Source organism: Perognathus longimembris, chromosome 24 (assembly GCF_023159225.1).
Source record: "Perognathus longimembris pacificus isolate PPM17 chromosome 24, ASM2315922v1, whole genome shotgun sequence".
NCBI classification, from domain to species: Eukaryota; Metazoa; Chordata; class Mammalia; order Rodentia; family Heteromyidae; genus Perognathus; species Perognathus longimembris.
Genome location: NC_063184.1, coordinates 27,907,240 through 27,922,541, shown reverse-complemented (window position 1 = coordinate 27,922,541; position 15,302 = coordinate 27,907,240).

Below are 15,302 nucleotides of genomic sequence, written 5' to 3'. Positions count from 1 at the left end.
CTGGATATATGGCACTGTGCTAAGTGTATGGAATAATTTATCGTTCATTAAACAATTTGAGTCAATAATATTGCGCACATGCAAATACACAGGCATAAAGGAATCTCAGTGTGATTGAAAATGGATATCTACACATAAGTATAACTCTAGCCTAATGGTTCAGCAGTTTCTGGACCTCAACAGCTTCCTAATTGAGGAGTGAATGTTCAGAAATGATACTTGGTGAGCACAAAAACATTTTTACCCACTGCATTGCACCTGGGCATCTATCTGGTAACACCATAAGGCTATAAGAATTATTTGGCTCCTAAATTTCCTTTCAGAGGTCAGTCTTTATGCGTCTGTCTCAGATGCATGGTTTAATTGAATTTTAAAAATTCATTAACTACAACACGTCCTATGGAAGGGTTAACATTGCTCCCTCTGCCTCATTAAAGTACAAAATAACTGTGATATTATTGACAAGAGTTCACAATTTCTCTGTTAGTAATATCTATCCATCCATCACTGATATCTCACAGAAGGTATGCTGCCTCCTCATAGGAATGTTAGGGATTTTTTTTTTTACTTATTCTCCCAATTACTCCATCTGTTTGCATGAAAAAGCATTCCTATGAAGTCATTTTATGTAGCAGAATATCACAGCCTATAGAAGACCAATGCAAGGAGGGAAAAATAATCATCATATTGAAAACTTCTCTTTTACAGTCCTCATCCACATTGACAGGCAGTAAAGAATGAAACCCAAGTCCTGTTCAGATCAGTGTAGTTATTAACTACCAAGCTGTTCAATAGACACAGTTCTTGGAGACTTCAATACACAGTTGTCACTTGGTTGATAATTTGTATTCCTAATGCATCAGCCCAGCCCAGTCTTTCCATCTTTACATTTTTAGGAGATTTAGGTGGGGGTAATTAATCTCTTTGTGTAAACTAGGTCTACCAGTGAATTTAAAACCAGGGGAAAAATTTCCACATGAGTAAATATGGGTCCTTGCACAAGAGGAGAACAGGGTAGCAGAGGGGTTAAGACACAATGTGTGAAAGTCAGAAGGCAAGGCAGTTTGTGCAACGTGCAGTTTGATTAACTGTAATATTAATATTTTATACCTCTTCTATGAATGGTCAATCCTGGGGTTGCATTTTAGTTGAAAGTCTAAACAGTCATATACTTTTCTGAGGTTGAACAATATTTGTGATTTACTTTCTTAAGGAGGAAGGAATTCCAGTTTTACCAGTTTATAGGTGTGGCTGCATTTTCTGTCTCTTCACTTAAGCCAGATAAACAAATATGAAAGATGACCTTGAGCTAGAGACCAAAAATATTTTCTTGCATTGCAAATTGTAAATCTTGTTTTATGACTCTTCCATTAAATCAGAGCAATAAAGTATATGATTAACACATGATCTACATAGCATAGATTAACCTTTGCTTTAAGGTTAGAATAGTGCACAGAGAATTGTTCTTAATAACAAAACGACATGTGTGTGCACTAAAGCACAACTTCTGTTGAAGCTACCTAGGCACGCTCAGGGATTGGGTGAACTCCAGAAAAGTTTTGGTTGGTATTGTCTTCTATGACAGTATTGTACAGTATGATATTGACAGCCATTAATACCATGATACTCTAAAACACCTGTGATGTGAACCACTATTTTTAAAAATTATTTTATCTTTAAGTAGTTGTACAAAGTAGTTGCCATTCAACATATAGTATATGAACATAGTAAATCTTGGTCAATGTCAGCCTTTTCATTCTTCATCTTCCCTCCCAACCTGGCCCCTCTCCTCAATTTTCTTAGTTGTGTAGAATCTGCACTGAATTTTATGTTTCCTCCACCTTCCTCCCGTTCATGCTCCCGCCCCCATTTCTGTGCTATAAACTCTTTGAGTACCCATCTATTGGTCTTTCTGAGTTTCCTTGAAAACCCACCAACGAGGGGGCACAAACAAAGTAGGTGCTAGATTACATTTGTGAACCCGAGTATCCAAGTAAAAATAATGACAGCGTGCTTTCTAAAGAGAGGTTCCTTTAAGCAACACTTCCTTCCTTCCAAAATTCATCTGAAGAGTTATTTTTCTTTTCAATAGGAAAATGTACACTAAATGGATCTGCAATTGGAAGGGAGTCTTGTCTGTGACCATTGTCAGCACTTAGCCTATCTGCTTATATAGATTACACATTCAAAGACTATCAATTCAAAGGAGTGACAAACAATTTCCATTTACCCGCATACCTCAATTTGGCCCTACAAGCAGATACAGGGTTTAGGGCTTGTTAAAAAGTTTGTCTCAGTGCATTTCTAGCTCCAGCTCTATACGTTTATTCGTCCTGGTGTCAACACAAGCAGTACTGTCCCGATACACAACATAGTGGCTCATCAGTGAAGAATCTCCCCTCTCCCAAATACTGCAGAGAGGAGAACTGGCTTTCCTATTAAGTAATTCAAGTAATTTCCTATTAAGTAATCAAGTCAACAGGAAACGGAAGCATGGTGGCCAGGTTAGCATGGAGATTTTTGTTTTCATTGCATTCTATTAGAAAACAGCTCCAGAATTGAGACTAAGGCATGTATTTACTTTTGGATGTCAGCTATATTAATTCCACAGAAGGAAAATGATTGGAAAATGTGCCGAGTAATTAGAACTTGACTCGGAATTAAAGTAGTTAGGTCACACAGGAGAAGCTGTATTCTGAAGGGAGAAAGGGAAAAGAAATGAGGACCCTTGCAGAAAACTCTATGAGACTCTTATTTCTGATTAACTACAAAAAAAAAAAAAAAAGCTGGAAGTAGAGGTGTAGCTCAAGTGGTAGAGCTCCAGCCTTGAATGAAAAAAACTAAGGAAGAGTGCCCTGGCCCCAAGTTCAAACTCTAGTTATAGCATATACAACAAAAGGTAATAGTTGTGTCACATCACATACGTGTATCTATCTATGTCTCTATCCACAGGTATAGACTCTTTTTTTTTTTTTTTAGAGTTTTCTGCCTGGGCTAGTTTTCAACCTCTCTTCCCAGATCTCAGCCTCGGTGTAACTGGGGTTACTGACAGAGTCACCAGCACCCAGATCGGCAGCATTTTTTATTGCGTTCAGGTACCAAATTACCACACTAATGGTTCATAAATGTGTGCAAAATCACATATCCATTGAAAGTAAATTTTAAGACATTTAAGGAATACAGAGGAAAAATTTAAAAAATAAAGAAATGAGGACCCTTAGAAATCATGAGGGAGAGGTGGGGAAGAGCAGAAATGCAGGGAGGAACGGAAGCAACAGATGAAAGTATCAAAGAAGTCCCAAGCCTTGTTTCCAAGTCTCTGGGAGTAGGTAAGGAAGCTGAGGATGTGATCACAAGGTCAAATGGTCAAATGTTGGGCCAAACTGGCAATTCCAGCTGCAAGATAAGCCCATACTTCCTGTAGGGATTTTGGTGGGTCAGTGTAAAAGAACACTCTTTTACTCCCCTACCTTCAGATGGCAATAGTAAGATGCCACATTGAGACAGGGCCTTGGAATAAAAAAAAAAGTATAGAGGAAAGTTTCTTTAGTAGACTGGATCAAATTAAAGGCAGAATAGTAAAGGCTGAAGGCAAGGCAGATGTGTTGAAACATGCAGATGAAGACAGATAAACAAGTATGACCAGAATAAGCAAGCCCTCCAGGATACTATTTACAGACTAAATCAGCTACTCAAGCCCACCCTAGAAAACAGTTAACCTGGTCCTCATCGCGACCCGTAGTGGGTGTTGTGGTAGACTCTTGAAATCGCGATTATACTTGGAAGCATAAATGGAAGGATTCTGATAAGTCTTGCTGGGGAAAATAATGCAAGACCTTTTTGAAATATAGAGCAAAATGGCTTAGGGGTGTACCTGAAGCAGTTCAGGTATTGCCTAGCCAGCAGGAGGCCCTGAGTTTGAGCTCTAAAACCACCCACCCCACCCCCCCAACCAACCAACCAAAGGAAAAAAATGAAACCACTGCATCCTAGGCATAGAAGGAGAAATTAAAGATAAAGTCAGAACCAATAAACTAATTGAATAACTTCCAAAATCTCAAGAAAGAGATGATCATGTAAGTAGATGAGTATTTTACACCTCCAAACAGACAAGACCAGAAGATACGTAAAGGAATACTATACCAAGAGTAGGAAGATATAAACATCTACAAAAATACTGGGCAGAATTAGTCCCCCTAGACATGTAAATGAGCACATTAGAAGTAATGAAAGATCAAGCATCATAAAACTAATAAAAAGAGAAATCATTACCGATAATGATAATTTCAATAATAATAATAATGATGGAAGATTAAATTAAAAAAACAATACCACCAAGACCTGGCCATAGGCCATTTGCTGCCTATAAGAAATACACTCCCCAGTAAAGACAAATTTAGAGTGAAAGGATGGAATCAGAAATTCTATGAAAATGGAAACTGAAAGGAAGCAGGATGAGCTATACTTGACAGCACCAAAGCAGACTTGAAACCAAAATTAGTTAGAAAAGTCAAGAAAGTAATGTCCTATTGATACAGGAGAAAAATCCCAGAGGAGGCGTTAACATATATCATTACATGCATGCCGAATATTTGCATATTTCACAAAGCAGATAGATTCCAACGTAATAGTAGAGGTGGTGTTAATATACCTATGCCCTGTCCTCCAAAACCAGGTCATCCAGGCAAAAGCAAATCAGTAAGGAAATCAAAATTAGATCAATAGACTAAACAGACATCAACAGAATATTTCAACCTTGAGCTACGGAACTCAAACATTCTTAGCATTCTTAGCAGCCCCTGGAATGAAATTTTCCATAACAGATCATAACTTAGGACATAAAGCAAGCCTTTAAAAAATATTAAAAAATTGAAAACAACCTTCTTATATTTTAATAAAACTACAGTGAAGTAAAACGTTTTGTAGTATGGACATTTAACAATATTAATTTTTTTCTAATTCATGAACATGGTACAACTTTCCATTTGTCTGTATCTTACAGAGATAAGATTTATTAATAGGTGGTAATAAACAGACAAGACCCATTCCCAAGACCCATATGCTGAAGAACATGGTTCTGAGCTTTGGAAAACTTCTCTTGGTAGAATTCCTGAATTAAATACCTTCCCTTGTACAATCATAAATATTGATAGGTGTTACAGATATCTCCAAAGACTCAAACATGCTATCTCTATAATACTTATTAAAATACCTTGCCAGTGAAATTCACTCTATAGTACTTCTTCCTTATTACCTGAGCTTCTAAAGATTTGTGAAAGAGAATTAGCTAAATTGCTTGTTCAAATTCTAGGGTATTAAAAATTTCTCTAACTTCTCTTCTAGATTACTACTTAAAAAAAGAACACAACTTCTGGCAATCTAATGAGAAATGAGAAACAAAAAAGCTTGTTACTCTAAATAAAACAATAAAGATCCATTTCAAAACATCACCATATAAATAATAGACAAAACATAGAACCAATTCCTTTAATTAAGTGTTATGTTTGCAAATTGGGAATACAGGTACATTTTTGTTGAGATTTAATTTTTATTTTCTAGAGTGCTTTAATTATAAGGAGCCAATCTGTGAAGAGACATAAAGAGACATGATTCTGACATGGAATGTACAAAAATGGTTTCTGCTCATGTAATATTAAACTAAGAGGAGAATAAAAAATTTAAAAGGAAGTTCTATTTGTTGTTCTCTACATTCTCTCCAAGGTTTAAAGGAAATGTTTGTTGCATTATCATTTTGGAATCAGAAGTCTTGTGCTAAATAAGATTACCTATACTCAGCAATGCATGGAGATAATTTACAAGTATCACCTCTGCCCCCCCATCCCCGCCCCAAGCCGTACCATTCCACTTTTCAGCCCATAAGCCGAGTTGGTTTTAGAATAAATGTTTCTGCCAGAGAACTGTCTGAGTGTAGTGGCTGAATTTACTACCTAGCCAGTGGGCTTTCTGAGTTATCAAAAGCAAGTTCCCATACCAAGTCAGAATGGGCTCTTACTAGGTAAAAGCAGATGTGACTGAGACAGTAGCTCAACACCTGCTCTTCTTTGCTTGCCACATTATGGATCTTCTCTGTAGAGGCGAAATCTTGTGCCAGAGAGCCAATGGTCATTTCTTTGGAGTGGAATATTCAAGTGCTCTAATTTGTCACCTCTTAAAAGTTCAACTGGTTGTTTTCTGTGGGAATTTTTTTTAAGTTTTTATTATAAAACTGATGTGCAGAGAGGTTGCAGTTTCATACGTTATGTGGGAATATTTTAAAATAATTAAAACAACTGATTGTGTTATTAGGTATGTGTGTATATGTGTAACTTTTAATATTAAAAATGCCTAGGAAATAACATAGAAGATAAAAATCATGGTCATCAATCCTAGTGGACACCTTTAGTATTTGGAAATAAATGTTTAAAATACTTTTTCAAGGCCGGGTTGAAATTCTTAAGGCATCACATAACCTAAACTTGTGTCAATGCGTGTACATATTTTCCTATCATTTTAAATGTATGCATAAGAACTTCGTTCCCAAAATGTGCCATAGTTTTCGTAAATGCCAGGCACTGAAACAGTTTCAAATTTCATGCTATAAATAATAATGCTGCGGAAACATCGATTAGAAGATCCATAACACTTTCTAAGGATCAACTCTAAAAGGTGGAAGTTGGTTGTGGATTTGAAGTACTTCATCTTGATGCTTCCATGTCTGCTTGGATCTGAGCTACTTGGAATGGGCTAACTGCTGAAACAAACAACCTCCAACTTTCAGAGGCTTAATGTAATAAAGATGTACTTTTTGACCACAGAGAGTCTCATCGGGAAGCTGCTGGCCGGTGGCTCTCCTGCATAGCTCTCTTCCAAGAAATAAATTCAGAGTCTAGTCGCCTTCCACTGTATGTTTCTGCCATCAGACAGACGGTCGGTAGAGATTATCCTAAGGCCATTTAGGATGTTTTATTGCTGTGCCTGAAATAGGAGCCTTCACATCAGATCCAACTGCCATAACCAAGCCATGGCGGAATCTCTCCAGGTCTATTTGTTGTGACTTTGTCTACATATGCATGTGTGTGTGTGTGTGTGTGTGTGTGTGTGTGTGTGTGTGTGGTGTTGTCATGTGCTAGGAGTGGTCATGATAGCAATAAAGTCTTTCTTTGTGTCCAGGGAAACTAGGAAATATGTTGGTAAACACAAAGATCCATTCTGTCCCAGAGACAGTTTTTCTTAACTGGATTAGGGTGCTCACATACTCTGATCCATTGTCCATTCATACTTAGGGTCTTAGCATAATTACCCAAAACATTCTTCTTAAAAGTGTCTAAATGGTACGTTATTCCCTAGCTGTGATTCAATTCCACCTAGACACTGAAGCATCCTTTCTGCTCCTGTCTTGCTACCCAGTGCTGGCCAGAAGGGGTTGTCTACACTTAAAGACAGAGGGAAAGAAACTAGATAACAAAGGCTGATGTCTCTACAATTCACATAACCCAGAGTGACTGGAACACTACACAACATAAAGTAGAGAGGCAGCCATCCCTGTTCAGATATAGGCAGGTTTATCACTTAGCAGAGATTTATTTTTTAAAAAACTATTGAATTATATGTGTGTCAATTTTTTTTCTCAAGAATGCCAGTGTTTCATGGACATTTTAAATATCTTGGTCCCCTTAGATGGAAGCTCACTGGGCCTGCTCAGAGGGACTTCCACCACAGATCTCACTATGGAACTTAAGACCGCTGAGAGCTGGATGAGATCTTTAGATGAAGGACTCAGTTGTAATTTTCTAAAATAAAAGCTTAATAATAGCAACATTTTTAGAAATTCAAAAGTGAAATGTCCTCTTTGCCGTAGGGAATTGCCACTAAAGAATCTAATACTGGGCCCTTTTTTTACCAAACAGATAAAAGCATGACTCTTTTTAAAGGCATTCTTTATTAGTGCACCATATGCTATACAATTCTGGTCAAGTTTACCACAAGCGAAGGGAAGGAAATGCCATGATTAGTTACACTCACGTGATGTCACGAGTGATTGCTAGCCAGGTTCTCTCCCCATTTGGGTTCTCCAAGGGTCCTTTGCCTCTATGCTATATAAACTAGAGATTACTATAAAAATGAGACACACACACACACACACACACACACACACACACACACACAGAGACAGAGACAGAGAGACAGAGAGACAGAGAGACAGAGACAGGAGACAGAGACAGAGACCAAGAACAAAGGAAAGATTGAAATAGAAAATAAGACAAAGAAAAAAGGACATAAAGTGATCATAGGCAAATAGATAATTGCTTTGCTTTCAAATTATACATTGGTACTGAGGAATAGCTAAAATATGCTCTGAAATATGTCTATTGTCAGACAAATTAGAGAAGAATAGCATAATTTCAGAAACAAAACTATCATTAGGGACAATGAGAAAGCAAATAGACACAACAGTTAAGCTTCTGTTTTGACTTTGCTCAGTATGAACAATTATTTAAAATAGCATCCTCATATTTACAAATTTGAAAATAGTAGACTGATACATTTTAAATTGTCGATGTTCTCTTTTGTGTTTCTCTTCCACACCAGTTTCCCCCCTCTTTGTGGCACAGACCTAACCAAATCTAAGTAGTCTTTAGCTTCCTGTTTAGTTCTTATTTAAATTGTGGAGTTTAGGGACTAGTTTTGTGGACGCCACCATGTGCTTCATCTTTTCCCTTCTCTCTCTCTCTCTCTCTCTCTCTCTCTCTCTCTCTCTCTCTTTTTAATCTCTCTTCTGTCTTTGTTCAACTTTATACAACCCAGTTATGAGCACAACAAGCAGTGGATACTTTTTCCCCTAAACTTTTTTTTTTCCCTTTCAGAATTTAATTCTCAGAGAAATGACAACATTCATCATTATATCATTGACAAAACAACTTCAAAACTGCCTTAGTCAAAAATCCAAAGCTTTGTATTTGAACAAAATGAATAGATTTTTGGAATTGCTAGGAATCACCTTGGATAAAAACAACCTTTGAGGTCTCAGTGTACCTGATGAACATACAGTGACGCTGTGGAGATATGAGGAAGAGAAAATCAAGAGGAAAAGGCCCTGCCGATGGACAAAAAGGCAAAGACTTCCCAGTAGAGCTCCTCAGAGCACAATGCTGAAAGTCCCAGCAACATCGAACCCCGAAATAGCTGTCCACTGACCCTACATGGATAGATCTTACTTTGTCTTAAGTTATATTAGTAATTATCTAGCTTTGTTGCCCAAGTGAAAGGTAGAAGGTGGTTACTTATTAAAACAACCAGTCTCAAAATGTTGCACATAAACTTTCTTCCCTAGTACTGACTTTTCACAAGTTTTCTGCCTTTTTGACTTTCTTTCTCCTTTTTTAAAAAATGCTAGTCAGGCCCTGGGCACTGTCCCTGAGATTTTGTGCTCAAGGCTAATGCTCTACTACTTGAGCCACAGCTCCACTTTTGGCTTTTTGGTAATTTAATAAAGAGTCTCATAGGTTTTCCTGATTGGGCTGGCTCAGAATGGTGATCCTTCTGAGTAGCTGGGATTATAGATGTAAACTACCATTCCTGTCTTCCTTCTCTTTTTAACTGATTCACTCCCTCGTTCCTATGGTTTAAATATCAGATGTTAATTCTATTTTTGGCTCTGGTTTTGGTTGTTGTTGTTCATTTAAGTACTTTAAAGATAGTAGTCTAAAGATGCTGTGCACAGCTAAAAAAAAAAAGACTCCTACCCCCCCAAAAAAAGAAAAAAGAAAAAAGGTAGTACTCTCCTATCTTCTCACTTGCGTTGTTTCTGATGAGAAATCTGGGATGGTTGTTACATTTGTGGTCATGTAGATACCATGTCTTTACATTTCTCTGGGATGTTTTCTTTAGCAGGCATCACGCGATTTGATGGTGATGGATATAGGTGTACTTTTCTATATAATGTTTGTGCTTTGGACGTGTTGAACTTTCTGGGTCTGTAATTTTCATTCAACTTGAAAAACCTTTATCAATCTATAATAGTTTTTCTGTCCGACCTTCTGTAGAGTCTTCCATTAAAGGTACACTAGACCACTTGACATTTTTCCACAGCTAACAAATTCCCTTTGCATTATTCTTAACTTAACTTCATTTTCTCTTGTCTTATTTCATATAGTTTGTATTGCCATGGTCTCAAGTTCACTGATGATTTTTCCTGTACAATGTCTAGACTTCCATTAATGACACTGAGTTTATTTTCAATATTCGATCTCCCCAACCTTTTGAATATATGAGATGCACTTAAAATAATTTTTAACAGTTTTGTCTCTTAGTTCTAAAATCTCTATTGACTAAGTTAATTTAGTTGGTTTTTTTCTCATTATGAGTCACCGAGGGATGGATATGTTTTATTTCTGTAGATAATTCTTCATCTTTGTTCTGGGACACAGTACCTAGGAAATAGTTTGATTTTTTTGAATCTTGCTGTTGAGATGCTCTACGTCACCTAGCACCAAGCAACTCTGGGGTTGGGAAGGAAAAATGTTCAGTGTCAGAGGCAGTCCAAGGTACCAGACAAATGCTTGATCTAAGGTGTACCAGTCTTGCTTCTGAGTCAAAGCCTTTTTGTGCTCTACCCAATCCCCTAACACAAGGGTGTTCATTTGAAGCGATAGCCATTGTTCCTGGCTCTGCGTCAGCTCCCACCACACTTCCAGTGTTCTCCTCAGCCTTGAATAATTGCACACAGGTAAGCATTGATCTGTACTTTGGTAAGTGCTTGAAAAGAGCTCTGTGCTGGCCTTTGGAATTTTCTGTTGCTCTCTCTTCTTCTCTACCACTCCATCCAATTAACTCGATTTCCAAGCCTTCTCTCTCTGTTCTATCTCCTGGACTCAGAGAGAATTCTAAGCTCCCTCTTTGTTCCTTCCTCCGTCCTACAGTATATAAAACACATAGTCTAATATATTTAAGGGGAATACTTCACAAGGCAATCATGCTTCTCTTGGGGAAGTAACTAATGGGGCAGTCATGGCCCTCATCCCAATGGCATCATTCCACCCTCTATTCAACACTTCTGTCCTCTATTTTCCAGTGTCTAGCATCTTTGCAAACTTGCTTTTCCTATTTTTCTAATTCTTTCTTGTTTCAGATTAGAGGATAAAGGGCAAGTCCAGTCAATGTTTCTTTATCAGGTCTAGAAGCAGAATTCTGTTACCTTCCAATTTGACCTCTAGCTTGTGTTCCAGCTACCCACTCAGCATTCAGTCTTGAACATTTAAAAAATTCCAAGTGTATCATGTATAGAACTGAATCCTTCTTTTTGTTCCTTGAAAAGGCTGCTTTTAAATTATCTTCTGTGCTCTAGTCATTTCAAATGAAATTTTGGAATTATTCTCTCATTCCTCCACCACACATTCTATCCATTGCCAAGTCCCATTAACGCCCTCTTGCAGTACATTCTTAATCCAACCTCTTTCTTTTACCTAACTAATACCACTTTGTCCCATCGGATTACTGTATTATTATATCAGAATACTGTACTATCACGTCAGATTACTCTGCTATTACATTAGATTAGTGTAATAGCCTAGAGCCAGTTAGGGATATGGTAGAGATGAAAGATAGCATGCACACAAATGGTAGAGTAGTGGAATTTTTTTTCATTTATATATATTTTTATTTTATTTTACTTTTTAAATTTTTTTTTACAGTTTCATACGTTAGGCCATGGGTACATTTCTTGGAAAAATTTTAAAAAAGTTTTTTTAAAGGAAGCCAAAGTTAGATAAATGAACTTTCTGTAATCCAGAGATAGTAATCATGGGAAATGATTCCTATTCCAAAGACCTAAAGGCACAAAGCAGAGGAGCAAGTGCCAACATTCTGGGGAACTGGGCCTAGCAGTGACCTTTGGTAGAAAGAGGCAACAACTGTGGGCAAGCTGACAGGCGGAGAGCCGGGGAATTCAATCACAGTCGTCCTTCCATCAGTTCTGTGCTGGTGGCTCCAGAGGCTGAACTCAACCCGAAGTCCGAGGCCCAGGGAACTTGTGAATCACAGAAGAGGCGACTGCAGAGGGAGACGCAGGTAGAGAGCAAGACTGGAAGAGCAAAGGGAAGACACGGAGCCCAGCCCCAGGGCAGCCTCGTTCTATGCAAGCCCTTGGATGAACTCCCCACTGTCGCAAGAGTGGCCCTTTGAAAAAAAAATAATAAATCTATTTATGTCATCCTAGGGATTTTAAAATGCTGAAAAGGCTTCTGCTGACAGAATAAAATTTTAAAATCGTTACTACAATCTAAAGCTTCTCCATGAGCTCATCCCTTGGCGTGTTTTTCCAGTGCAATCTCTAATTACTCTTCCCCGCTCTTCTTCTGCTTCAGCTACAATGGCCTTCTTCCTGCTGCTCGTCCTCTTGACTTCTTCCTGCTCTCTGGCTGCTGTGCTCTGTGCCTTGAGGCTCTCTGCACATTCCCTGGGTTGATCTGAGTTTTTAGATGTTCGTTCGTCTTAGACACCTTCTCCCCTTTGCAGTCCCCTGGGGAGGGGGGGGTGAATAGTCTTTATTCTTAATTATTTCAACTCTTTTATTTCATAGTTATTTACAACAGCTTCTAACACCTGTTATCTCCTATACTCTATTAGGCTATAAATTCTACGAAGGCAGGAATTCGTCTACACAGTGGCTTGGGTGTCTGTGTGGGCCTGGAACAAAGGTGGTCGGTCACCTTACATATACTCGATGAGCACAAACGGAATAAATAGAGGTACACCAGAGATTCTTTCTCTCTTTCCCTGTTCCAGAGATTTCCTCAATGTTCCCTCTGTTGAATCTTATTATGTAATGTCATAGTCTCTCCATTTTATTTCCTTTGTTGTTATTCACAGAGAGCGTGTTCAGTTTATGGGCTACTTGTACAAAATATGGCAGTCTAAGTGGGTTAAACAACAAAAACTATAGCCAGGTACTGGTGGCTCATGCCTATAATCCTAGCTACTCAGGAGGCTGAGGTCTGAGGATGACAGTTAGGACCCAACCTAGGCATGAAAGTCTATGAGACTCTATCTCCAAAAAATGAGTCAGAAAAAGCTGGAAGTGGCACTGTGGCTCAAGTGACAGAGTGCTAACCTTGAGCAAAAGCAGCTAGGGACAGTACCTAGACGCTGAGTTCCAGTCCCAGGAGTGGCACAAAATGAACAAACAACCAAAAACTGTGTGTTTTCTTTGTTCTAGAGGTTAGAATTCTTAGATCAAGAAGTCACTGGGGTTGTCTCTATCTGAGACATTGCGAGAGATTGCGAGAGAGAGAGAGTCTATAGAATCTTTTGTGCTCCTGGGCCCTTTCTAGAATATCACATGACATTACTTGGGTACATGTATGATTCCCAATTTGCCCCTTTGGGCAAAGACACCAGCCATCTTGCATTAGTGGCCTACCCTATTCCTGTAGGGTCTCAATTTGATTGAGTTACATCTTCACGACTCTACTTCCAATGAGGCAACATTCTGAGGTATAGAGTATTAGAATTCCAAAAATATGAACTTTGCATTGGGGGATCATAAGTCAACAAGTAACAGACCCCGAGCCTGGTCATTGGCCCTGAGCTCTTCAGTTCAAGGCTAGTGCTCTACCACTTTGAGCCATAAGCATCACTTCCGGTTTTCTGGTGGTTGACTGGAGATAAGAGTCTCACGGTTTCACATGGCATGTTGAAAGTGATTACAACAGTGATATAACAGTCGTTTCCATAACATGGCTATACCCCTATGAAGGCATAAGATGATGCTAAGTGAAATGCACTCCATGTTATGGAAACGAGTGTTATATCACTGTTGTAATCACTTTCAACATGCCATGTGAAACCATAAGCTTCTATTGTTGATGATCCTCTTGTATCCCCTTCCTGTGGTTGTACCCACACTATCACTGCTTCTCATCTGAGTACACTGGATACTGGTATTAGAACTAGGGAAGTGAAAGGGCATATCAAAATCAAGAGACAAAGGATAAAAAGACAAACGACTCCAAAAGCAATACTTGCAAAACCATTTGGTGTAAACCAACTGAACAACTCATGAGGGGAGAGTGAGAGGGGGAGGGGGGAGGAGGGAATGAGGGAGGAGGAAACAAACAGTACAAGAAATGTACCCAAGGCCTAACGTATAAAACTGTAACCTTTCTGTCCATCACTTTGACAATAAATAAGAAAAAAATAAAAATTACTATCATTAAAAAAAAAAAAAAGAGTCTCACAGACTTTCCTGCCCCAGCTGGCTTTGAACCATGATCCTCAGATTTCAACCTCTTGAGTAGCTAGGATTATAGGCCTGAGCCATCAGATCCTGCCATGGAAAGTATTTTGAAGCGAGATCTGCTAAGATTCTTCCCTTTTCATGATGCCCACAGCACTGCTGGGCTGGTAAGTGGGATTGGCTTGTTGATGTAAGGAAAAGCTGATGTCCCATCCCTCCACTTTTTACATAGCTCTGCCTCCTGCAAAGCTTAGATTATAGGCATATGCCCCTATACAGGACTTGCATTTTTTTTAAAGAGTCTTTTATCATTTTTTGCCCAGGCTAGCCTCAAACCACGAATCTCCTATCTTTTTTTATTTCCAAAGAAGCTAGACGTATAGGTATGAGCCACCACCCTCCTCAAAAATGAAGATTCTAAATTCTGAAGAATCTTGGGAAATGAGCACTGTACTCAGAAAAAGAGTTGCCACTAATGATGGTAACGATGAGGGTCCTCAGTGTTGCTGTTGTCTTCCTTTATATTTTCTGAAATGGAAAACGGCACTAGGAAACATATGAAAGGAATATTTGAGAAGCATCTTTCCGAGTGTTCTAAGAACATTTCTACCTTTTCCAGATGAGCAATATTTGCACAGTATTAATGAGCATTCACTGAACACCCCTTGAGTTTTGGGGTTTACAATTTCTCATTGGATTATATTTCCTTTTCATATTCAAGTTTTGTTTTAAGCACTTAGGATACGTGAGGTGCTTCTGACGAGTTGTTTTGAATCCTCTCAACAGTTTTTCAAATTACATGTGATTATCCACACTTTATAGATGAGCAACTGCATTACCACAAAACTTGTTACTTGAAACAATAAACATCTATTCTCTCATACTTAGGAAAAAAGAAAAGGCCAAAAAGACAATGGAAAGGAAAACTCAGGATCTATTTTTCGGGGGGGGGGGGGGGGGGACAAGATCAGCAGGACTTTTTGAGGGATTCAAGATAGGATAGATATGGAAAATGTAGTTATAACCCCCAAATCTGACTTTAGCAATTAGGTGCCTTTGATGAAAAGAG